Source organism: Anastrepha obliqua, chromosome 2, assembly GCF_027943255.1.
Source record: "Anastrepha obliqua isolate idAnaObli1 chromosome 2, idAnaObli1_1.0, whole genome shotgun sequence".
Classification (NCBI taxonomy): Eukaryota; Metazoa; Arthropoda; class Insecta; order Diptera; family Tephritidae; genus Anastrepha; species Anastrepha obliqua.
The window spans coordinates 85,485,469-85,497,773 of NC_072893.1; the positions used below are offsets into that span (position 1 = coordinate 85,485,469).

A 12,305-nucleotide genomic window follows, 5' to 3' on the forward strand; every position below is an offset into this window, starting at 1 on the left:
TGTAGGTCCTTCCATTTGTGGAACAACATCAAGACACGCGCTTCAACTAGGAGGAGGATCTCGGCCAAACACCTAACAGAATTATACGTGCCAATTATATATTTATTTTTAACAAAATAGTTTCATATTGGTGAAGCTTCGCTACTTCGCGATCGATTTTAAATTTAATAATTAATTCAGAAAATAAAATATTGGACTAAGTGAAATAATTTCTTGTTTTAATATTAGACTTGGCAATTTCCGCTAATAACTTCTATTTGTACCATTATTTACATTCAAATATTAATTAAAATTAATTTTTTAAAGTCTTCGTAGTTTGTTTCCATTTAAGTAAGAAAATACTTTTTTGCTACCATTTTTACCAAAAAGAATTTAATTTGTACCACTTTATTCACATTTTTAAATATAATCTTTTGTGAGGGAGTGTGAAAAATCGAATGTCACTAGTGAGCAAACCTTTAATAATTGAATCATGGACTGATCAGAAAAGTCTCAAGCAAATATTTAATTGGACAGCTGGTTTGACAAGTTATCTCTAACAACCGTGTTTTTTTTTTATATTTTTATTTTAGTTTAGTCTATTGTTTTTAACTTCTAGAAAATGACATTATTTACTTGTTCCATTTTTTGCTTATTTTCACAACCGAAGTTGCAGCTTTTTAGAAACTTATGTTTTGAAATTAGTGTGTGAATTATTTTCTATTCAGACGTAATTGCTATTATTATGATTGCACTTATTCATCAATTTGTATATGATAATAAAAAAATTCACGATAATCAATAATAATTGCTTTCTAAACATTTTCAGACTTCAGGGACGCTACCCCATCGTACATACATACACATATGTATACTATACTTATATTTATATGTAAATATGTACCAGCTTCTATGTTAACAACACAAATATTTGCATACCTAGACACATACATACATTTATGCAGTCGCTCAATCTTGCCAAATTATCAAAATCCCATAAAAGTACGTGTATTGCTTGGTACTCATGGTGAAATCCAAATTGTCGATGTATTTGTTATTTGCTCATTAGCGACTGCCATTTTTTTCAATCATCATATTCTACATGTATGTATATGTATGTATGTACATATTGTAAATGGATTGATCTAAACTATAACAATTAATCAAACTAAAATTTCTTAGGTTATGATCGCAAAAATAAAAAGGTGCTTTCAGGCAATGAATAAAGTTGAAGAATCTATTTTTTGGCGGACACTTCTCAGTTGATTGCAATAATTTAATGACAAATTAGATTTATCAAAAAGTTTAACAAAAATTCCAAAAGCGGTATGCTTATACTGTTTTTATCTTGACAAATTGTATATGGCTTCCGTTCTAGCAAAGCGGATGATTGTGAGTTCAATTATAGATCGATGATCGATGGGGCACCATGACAAGAAAGCCAAAAATAATGATTGTGTTTTATCAATGCTTGCACGAAGCTATGGTACGATTAGGATTCTAGCGGCACCTGTGTTTCGGCCCCAGTTAATAGTCGTTTTCCGTTCTCAACTGAAAGTGAGAAAGTTACATATCGTGTCATCTTGGCAATTATAAATGGTGTGGAAGCAGGCACTTCATATTGCACGTTGTGATCCCAGCACATTAACAATGTCACTTTTGATAGGCTACAAAATGTGGCACTCAATATTAAATGAAAGAAATCACATGGTAGAATGAAAATAAATAAAAAATCATTTGATATCAATGGACTTGGATAAGCCTTGCCCGATTCTGACGGCGCTGGCTTTCAAAATCAACAAATAGAAGGGTGTGATCGCTTTGCTCAAGGTTTTCCTAGATTTGACGATTCATTAATATCTGATCGGCGGTAAATTTACCAGACCTAAAGCCAACTCATCAACAATGTTTGCAGGAGCAATTTTGTATTTCGCCCTCTCTTTTCGTTCTACTAATATAGAGAAGTATTCTTTCTTTCTTATACTTAGACATCTCCCAACAGGGTGGCGACTTTTAGGGAATTGACAAAGCGAGATGCCTCCCCGTACCAATTAATTGTTCAGTCTCGCCCATTTTTCGAGAGCGTCGTTTCGCTGAGAAGCGCTTTATTAGAACAAGAGCCAAAGTCTAGTCGTTAATCTGGGCTTTTTGACGCTGAGGTGGTAAAATTTTAGCGACCCTTGTTTATATTATACCTTTCGTCTATGTATTACAACAGCTCGATTTGATTTCGAGTTTTCCGTTCAAGAGACAGTGTCGGACCGCGGCGAAAACTCAGTACGTCAATAGAAGTCTCCCATTGTAAGCTGAATTTTTCGACTGTGAGGTCAAAGATGCATTCACTGCACATGCTGGCATTAAAATCAGCGAGCATAGTATTGATATCGCTCGTAGGTGCGCTTCAAACACTCATAGAAACGGTTGTTATTGTTATTGTTGTAACAGCATAAACATTCCCCATACATACTTTTGGGAACATCGCTAGAGTAACAATCCTTGGCGGATATAAGTCCAGGTCATTACGGAAACCGATTGTTGTTGGAAGAAGCGGTATTTGGTCGTGACAACCTTCTTTTTCCTCGGATATTCAGAATAAATGGGTTCGACATAAAAGAATTTCACTTTTATGTGGACTTTGGCGAGACGCGTGTCTAATGGAATGAACGCAAGTACCCTCTCCCATTCCAAATTTACGCTGTTTTGTAAGTCAGTCGAGCAGAGGACCAATCCACATTAGCAATGGTTGTTAAAACTTGGCCTATTTTATTTTACAATTTGCAGAGCTCCGAATAAAGTTTCATTTTGAGTGCGAATTCTTGTTTGCTGCTTAAGTCTTTCGATTTCAATAACCTAAACGTATTTACAATAGTACACACATTTACAAGCACATACACATACATATTTTTGTATGTGTAGTACAGCTGAACGAACTAGTCTTAAAACAAAACTTTGAATTGTTGTTTGTGAACATTTGTTGTTTGTGAATATTTTGCAAAATTCAATAGAAGTCAAGTTCGTTTGTCAGAGTAGAGCGCGTGATTCCAAAAACTCGTTTTATGCAAAAGACATTCGTCATGGGCAAAGGTGGCAAAACAAAAACCGATAAAAATGTAAACAATACTGATTTCAAGTTCACACTACAATGGAAATACATATTTATATAATAACTATAAAAGTGCTTAAATATGTTAAAAATTTATTGACTTGCTTCAGGGCCTACTAAACGGAATAGAGAAAACTGAGTTTAATGTGCGGGTGATATGCGACTAAATTAATGCATACGCCAATTTCGAAGATGTTTTATTTTTCACATACAGTTTTACGGTTAAATATGTGATGAAAAAATATCTGCCATTCGGAGTCGGCTTGAGGCTGTAGGTCCCTCCATTTGTGGAACAATATCAAGACGCACGCCACAAATAGAAGGAGAAGCTCGACCAAACACCCAAAAAAGGTTACTAAGTCAGCTCTGCGACAAAAAAAAGAGCTGGCATCACTCTTTGGTATCTACCGAATTACATAGATTTATTGCTGAAAGGCAGAAGAGAGGTTAATCAACAAATTTTGTTTTTAAATAACTTTTGTACTACATAAAAATAATAATTTTGAGGAAATCTTTATTTTGACCTTTACACGTTCCATTGCTTGTCTGTTTGTGTGCAGTATACAAGTTCAGTCTCCAACATGATTGACGTACGACGTCATTTAAAAAAAATATAAAACTACCGATAGAGTAGTTAATTTTTCTCTACGTATGTATGTCGATAAATTAATGTGCATTGTATAATAATAATAATAATTCAAAGTTGTAATATTCTTTAGTGCATACCAAGAAAAATAGCTTGTGTAAACATGCAAATAAATAGGGAAGATCTTCTATTTAAAATGTTATTAAAATATTGGCTGGTATATATAAATATACGCATCAATACAATATATTCCCCTACTATTTAAATATTAAGATTAATTTTCTTATTTTCGTGGGTAAAAATGTATCCTTTGGAAAAATCAGCATTGTTTTGATTACTGTAAAAATATTTACAGTTAAGCACAGCGCTTTTCATTATAAACTTTAATTTGCTATTTAAACGACATATTAAACTTTTATTTGACTAGAGGCAACTTCAAGCAATTAATGAAAAATGCAAACAAAACCTTAATTAAACGGGTGACGTCACCAGCTAGAGCTTAATTTATTTACAATATGGTAGTAGCTTATTATTAACCCTTAATTACAACTACAAGTAATAAATTGCTGATAATAAGGCCCAATATCAAGTTTATCTCATTATTTTCATAGCACGTCAATTTGAACAAACAAAAATGCCTTGGCCCAATTTCGCAAAATGGAACTGAACAGCCGCACTGAATTGTAGTAGCATGACATAGTAGCGAATATAAAAACAAAAAATGAAGAACAAAACAAAAACAAAAAAAGTGTGACTACAAAGTGAAATCGACTATTAAGAATACATACATATGTATGTAGTACATATGAAGTACTTCAGCGTTTGATGACTTGGTCAAAAGAGACAGGAAAAGAAATTCGCGGAAATTAATCAATAACTTGCCGACAAGTGGCAGGGTCACCGATAGAATGCCGAACGCATTTTCTTCTATATTAATATGTGTATTCCATTAAGGCTAAAATAAGCAAAAAAGGTTTGCCTGACTTTATTATATACTGCATAAATGTACATATTATTGTTTCCAATTGTGATTATCTGTAAGTGTTGAATTCCTTGTTTTCCTGTAGTACCAACCGGTGAAGTTAATCCAACCGGCTTAAAACTCAACTGTACAATAATAAAGTTCGACATGAACAACAAAAACTCCACTGACTGTAGCACTACTCAATGGAAAAATTCCATAAAAACCAGATATACTTATGCACTTTGCACACGCATACACAAATATTTTTAGTTTTTGCTATTCCCCAAAAATACTCAGTATGCGTCTCAGTTTGCTAATGCTATTGTTTAAACTTTGGACTTGTATTTACCTGTTGATTTTGTTGTTGCCGCAAGTTGGTTAGCTTATCTACTATACGTATTACACACGAATTTTATTTGGTTCTACGCTCACTATTTGACCCCAATTCGTAAAAACTTCAGTGATCACAAAATGACTTGCTAAAACTTAGTTTTTTTGGTCTTAAATTTTACGAATTAGTCGCACGTATTGGCTCTGTTTTATTTCGTAGTATATTAAATTCTGGCAATTAAAAGACAAAAAAGTTCACCTTGTTGAAATACCACGACGATTATGCAAACACAGCGCTAAATAATAACATTCGATTTTTGACTGTTCGGCCGTCATCTGTCATTTTTCAGAACCGCAAAATTTCACAGTTATAATTGAGGCAGGGTTGCATGGAGCGCCAGTCGAACTTGACGAAAAACAGTGTTGAAAAGTGTTACTTGAAGATTAGTTAAGATGGTTAGCAAAGAGCGTACACGAAGATATATTCCCGCTATGTCCAAGCGGAATTAATATATTTTTACTGCAACAGAGACACACCATGAGCCCTGCACAATATGAAAATAAACGGGTAGAGAAAACATAAAATATATTATAGAACAAATATTAAAGAACATAACACATATCCAGATAGCAGCAAGCAAAGGATATGTAAAATTACAAGATGTTTCAACCTCATAAGTATTGTTGCCTCTCTGAACAAGCAAAACACAAACGCGCCAGGCGGCATCAAGCGAAGGAAGCGGGGGATGGCCAAGCTCGACAACGCGAACATTTGGTCATGAGATCCTCGGTTTTTACAACATTTATATATTATTGTAGCAAATTTTTTTTAGTTTTTGTTCGAGAATCTGAACATTAAATTGAATTAATAACAATATTCGTTTTATCTGCATTATCTCTGCCCATATCGTCGTCTTCTTAACTACAAAGAATAGAGCAACTAAAGCTCCATCATAAATTCGCCATCATAAATAACCGGACGCTTTAAAACTTCTTCTATTAGAATTCCGTCAAAAATCCATGTTTTTATATATCCAAAACAGAAATAGAACAGAATAAATTGTCCAAATTAAGTTTTTGATTTTCCAGATTAATTTTTTTCCTTATTCTGTTGGCTTTCACTTATTTCCCCTCTTCTTTCCTTTTTTCGTTTCTGTTCTGGCATCGTGGCCTTGGGATAGAGCAATCTGCAATTCTAATATTCCTGTTATCAGTTGAGCTTTACAAGGATCAGCTTTTAGTCAAGTTGCTTTTCAATTTCTGAAATATTTCCTGATATTACTATAGACTAAAATTTTGCAAATTCCATGTAAGGTAATTTCTTTCAAGGTCATAGGCATTTTTTTACATTTTAAAAATTAAGAACAGTTTTGTTATGCAATTGATTGGACAAGTCGAGGCTCGGAGGAATTTTGACCAATAATGGATATTTACTTGAAAATTCCGCTATTGCAACCCTGCATGGTTCATTTTTTCAAGTTGTTAGTAGTGTTTTGACTTTTTCTTTTGTACTAGCCGCTGACGTATACATGTGTATGTGTTTGTGTGTAAAGTAGACGGCGAGCGCATATTTTCATTGTCCGTCGGATTTCTTTTTTAAAAGTTCTTCAATAAAATATTATTTCCGAAATTTCAAACCTTCCAAACAAAATATAATTTCCAATAGATTTAGAGAATGTGAAAGCAATATGGAATAGTACCAAGGTAATGGAAGAGTCATAAAGTGTTTTTATGTAAATTCATGATGAAGCAACAGTGACTCGAAATTAAGCCAAGAAGCAGAGTATAAAAGAATATGAGTAACAAAAAGGCCGAAATAAATGAAACAAAAGTATAAAATTATATTTAATTTCTGTGTGCTAACTACGCAAATTCGGCGCAAAGAAGCGTGAATAGAAGTGAATGTGTGTGATATGAAATTGAATTATTTATTCAAAGAATTTTGGCAACTAGGAAAAATGTGTGGTAGATAATCAGTTCAATAACCAAATTGTTTTAGTGATTTGGCAGTGGAAGTGCTAGTGTCGGTGGTGTCTTAAGCTAGGAGATAGGCGCGATCCACAAGTTTGTGAAAGTTATAAAAACTCAAATACTACACAGAATTAGTTCGTTTTGCTCGGAAGTTAGATTCCGCAAGTGGTTTCCGCCGCGTAATTGTAACGCATCGCATACGACGCTTTTGTTTTACTTGATTTTTTTAGTAACGTCTCGTGACCTCATCAGATCGCCGCCAACGTCTGCAACACCTTCCAACTAACACACCAAGCTACATCCAAACATATAGACAGGCTGACAGGCAAGCACAGAGCCGTGGCGCACTTGGGATTGGGATTTGCCGTTGTTCGCGATTCGGTTTTATATTCTATTTTGTTTTATGTCTTATTGTTACCCACATCTTACGTATAGTTTGTACGTCTCACGTCTCGTTCGCAACTTGCTTGCCTGTTTGGTTGACTGAATGAATGGTCGCTCAGTTGGTCTGCCGTGTTGTTGGTTTGCTGAGTGGCCCACCGACTGACTGACTTTGCCTCTTGTCTCTGTTGTTGCAGTATTGTCTTCCGTTTGTTTAGCTCGGTTCAGCAGTGCTTTGTAATACTACAGTTGAACTGCTGAGCTTGCAGGTAATTTATGCAAATATTTAAAATAAAATACACACATTTGTACTTATTAATTTACATAGGTATATCTTTCACTCGAAAATATGACTTGCTATAATTACAGGGTGTATTTGACTATAATTTATATTTAGCGTTTCTATTTGACAGATAATGTGTTATTAGCATTTTTTTAATTTCCCCCAAACTAATAGTTTATTTAAATTTGAAATTATTGATAAAGCTAAAATTTGTTATTTAACTATTATTTTTGTTGTGGAATAAATGTATCTGCATAAATAAATTTTACTGTACTTGTATAAAGAATTGTTGGAGAAAAGCTACACCGAAATAAGATAACATTTATTCCACATTTGTACACCGGAAAATTGGTTTCTTATCTGAAGTTTTTTATTTTTAATTCAAAATCACATAAATAAAAAGAAATCTAGATAAGTTTATTATTTTTGTTCAAAAACTATCTTCTCAGATAATTTTGCTGCATGGGTCATACAAACGTGTAGTCAGGCGAAGGTCGTAGAATGTGACTTTGCCATAGTAGCCGCAGCTGATTTGTTTTTTTTTTTTTGGGATTTGCTGATTGGAATGTCAAAGTATTTTGATTCTTTGTTGTAGCCTTACTTATTTGTTTACATTCTTATTGAAACTTTGACATTTGAACGACCAACTTGCTAAAACAAAATACATGTAAAAGTTGTTGTTGCTCGAGTAAAGTCAGATACGTGCGCCCAAGAATAATAGCCTTCTAAATTCGCTGTGTCGTAAGAGTTCATGCATAAACAAAAAAAAAAGGAGAGTAGGGGAAGGCAATGGTAACAATAAAACACAAGAAATTATACCCGCACACATATATTTCCTAGTCATGGCGTCTCCGCATAAAAACGCAAAAAAATGCATTTGAAGGCTTTATATTTTTGCGCTTTCACAATTTAACACACGGCACTTCATTTTCATTATTATGATTAGTTTAAATACCACAAATTACAATATTACCAAGCCATTCACTGAATTTTCACATACATGTAGATTTTCCCCTCCCTTTGTTTGTTTTGTGTCGGAAAGGGAGCTGATGTCAGACTTGTCAAAATCGTGAAAAATAAAGTAACTGTTTTTTAAAGGCGCCACCTAAGGCACTCAATTCACCTTGGAATGCGCCTGAGTGTAGTTTCGATAAAGAACAAATGTTGTAATGAATTTAACAAAAAAGTACCAATATTTACCAATAAATACTCGGCCAGTCACGTTATTCATTCCCCTCAGGCCTTGTAAATTTAATTTTTTTTCACAATCTTAACTTACACTTTATTTGTGAAGGTATTGATCCTTAGCCTTTGAAGCCTGACTTTGTGCTGTTCAAGATAGAATATTTCTGCATGAGTTGTATGTTATGAAAATGTTTGAAAAGTGGGTTTGATTTGTATAATACAATAATCAGTCTTATTCTGCCTTAAGGCAATTAGTATCAATTTTTGTGTTGACATCATTGTACAGATCCATAGGTAAAAACACTCTTAGCTGGTTGCCAAAAAATGACCATAACAGAGATCACCTGACTCCAAAACGCTCTTTATGTAACATGGTTGCATAAAAAATAATTTAATTCTTATTAAAAGATTAAAAATCGTATAAAAACAGTCTAAAAAATGTCGTGAAAATTCAGATATTTCTCAAAAAAAGAACATTATTATTATTTATAGTGGATATACACAATATAACACTAATTTAATTAGCACACTAGCTACTAGAAAGCATTATTATTTTTTAATTATATCTTAAAAATATTCGTTATTGTCATTTTTCCAAGTCAAATATATTATTTTGATTTTTTTTTTTCATTAAATCACTTGCGCATATGCAAATTAAATGGCAGAGTTGAGCTGTCAAACTCGAAAATATGCTCATAGAATAAGAGACAAAAGAAAACAAGCGAAATCCCAATAAGCATTACTATTAGATACCGGTATTATTTCTTTACTCCTAGGTGCAAAATTTCTTATAGAAATGAAAGGTACCAAAATGACAATACCAAGCATTGTTTAGTTAATTCTTTCTTCGACACGCAAACAAATTTTTATGGTTAGGTTAGGTTAGGTTTGGTAACCGCTTCGCACATAGAGACAGCGATCACACTTAGACCATGAAATGGGTCCGTTGCATGTATTCACCTAATCTCCTTGCGTGATTTCCTATGAGACAATGTCCTATGAGGGCTCTTACTAAGATCCTAATTTTATATACATATTTCAATTTTTATAATATTCTTGGACAGACATAGATTTAGGCTTGGCCATGTTTGCCTAGCAATGTCACAAGTATTTGCACTAGTCCATCTTTGATTTACGTAATTGAGCAGTGCGTCCATAACAAGAATACAAGTTGGTAAATACAGATAAGAAAACAGAAAGTGAAGTATGTCTCCTAAGTTTTTTTTCGGGGGTTTGGGAATTTTTGGCTTAAGCTATAATAAAATGGTGTTTGTACTTAATTTTCAAACTGCTCCTCAGAAGTCTGTAGATGGATTAGTTTCGTGGGCTTTTCTTAAAGTTTAGACTGGCCGATTTCTAGTGGGTGGAGATTTAGATGCCATACCCCCTCCACCACCCCAAAATCAGTGGGGCTAAACATTCCCCAACAAAATAAACAAAAAATAAGCGTTTCAGTTATTATTTACAAATTTATCTTATTTTTTTGATTGTCCAAAACAAATCAATTGGAATAATTCTTTCAATAATTATCAAAAAATATTAACTTGAAGACTTTTGTTTCGGTGGTATCAAAGCAAAATATCCAACAAATTTAATTTTCTCTTATTTCAATAATTATTTGCAAATTATTTTATTTTGTTGATTACCAGTTGAAACCGTTTTTTATGAAGTATGAGTTAATAAGTAATAACAATTATAAAAAAATATTAACTTGAAGATTTTTTTCGCTGATATAAAAACCAAATATCAAAACAAATTTCATTTCGTTTTTTTTTTTATTTAAAAAAAGTATGATTAGTTAGTATTTTCCCGACAGGCAGTTTTACATAATTCGAATGACACGAATTTATATGCGACCAAGAACTGCTGAAGTGCAGCATTCCCCAAAAATGTACGGGAAATGTTTTATGCAGTTTTATAGTACTTCGACGAATTAACGAATCAACTCTTGTAAATCTCTTCTTATAAAGAAGTAAAAAATATATAGATGTATCTTGTCACCATTCCACAAAAAAGTCTAACGTTGAATACACAATATCGCAAAAGCTCGATTTTTGATAGTCAGGGCCGCATGGTACGACGTGACCGATCTGGTGTTTCCTTCTGCATTTTGTAAAAAGGCCAACGAAGCTACCACTTCAAACTTGCTCTCTGTTCTTCATTTGAAACATTAGAATTTTGTAGTCTAACAAATATTATATCCAGTGATTTTTAAGAGCTTAATAACTAATCTGGTAGATAATTTCTTGGCATTTATGTCTGATAATTATATCCGGCATATGTCCGCCACTTCTATGAGTTACATGGACCAATTTTTGACTACTTTTTCCAATAAATCTGGCCGTATGCCGTGGTGGCTTGAATATTGCAATAAATGGATTGTAAAACGCGCTGTAAGGCAAGGCATGCCATCTTGTTGGAACCAAATGTCGTTGATGTTCAGTTAATTAATTTTTGGAAACGTAAATTCAGTCAGTATGACTCGATAGCGCTCGCCATTCACCGTAGAGCCAGCTTCTTCCTAATTTCAAAAGAGGTAAAAGCCGATGATGCCGCCAATGCTCTATGATCTTTGCGAAGTTTTATTTTTCAAAGTAAGGCCGGATTCACACTATGATGCCGATCACGGTCCGCTCTCGGTCCAGTCTCGGTCCGGTAAAATATTCACAAACGAAAAACAATGACTGTATTCACACTATCCGTGCTGTTCAAGTTTCGGTACAGTCACACTCCAGCATCGATCAAGTTCGAAGAATATTTTGCTGGAGCGTGATCGAACTGGCCGCGACTTGTACTGATAGTGTGAATAACGTTGCGTTCTCGCAACTAACGATGAATCGCGACTGGACCGATGTAAGAACACAAATGTAGATGTCGAAAGATTTTACCGAACCGAGACTAGACCGAGAACGAACCGTGATCGGCACCATAGTGTGAATCTACCCTAAATTTCCCCGATTCGGAAGCGTTATTCTGCCGTTAAGTGATTCGCTTACTGAACAAAAATATCAACACAGTGTACCATACTCACCTGTCAAACCATAGTTGTCGATATCGATAGTTTTTATACAGTTAAAAAACATCGGATAGATATGTTACTTTTTGAGATCGAAAAAGCTGTCCTTGTCAAGAGAACATGTGATTTAAAAATAAAGAAAAGCTAATCAATTTTTTTAGTATTGCTTTTAATATTTTTTAATTTATGTAGTCTATTGTTCAAATTAGATTCTGAGCTATGTATATTTTCATTTGTGATGGAGACTTTTTGATATTTGCAAATGTACGCCACTTTATTTCGTCTAGTTTCTGCTCCGGATATATGCACATTATCGATAATATTTAGCTGTTGATTTTTGCATAATTTAAAATAAATATCGACTTGTTAATTAATTTATATAATTTTTTATATTTTAGGGCAGACATTGGTTGCGAAGTTTGAAAAAAATAAAAATAGAAGGAAAAATTTGGAGCAGTAAGGAAACAAATACAAATATATATAAATCACGTAATATAACTACTATGT

The 12,305-nt window shown here is 33.6% G+C and overlaps 1 protein-coding gene across 1 annotated transcript in view; it reads right to left on the reverse strand.

Moving 5' to 3' along the window:
• Window positions 1–5,310, reverse strand: part of LOC129237826 (carbonic anhydrase 2) — a 40,351-nt gene extending 35,041 nt beyond the window's left edge. The window contains exon 1 of the mRNA XM_054872775.1: window positions 4,982–5,310. The gene's annotated coding sequence lies outside the window, so the exon portion shown is untranslated. The remainder of the gene's footprint in view (window positions 1–4,981) is intronic.
• Window positions 5,311–12,305: the final 6,995 nt, after the last annotated feature.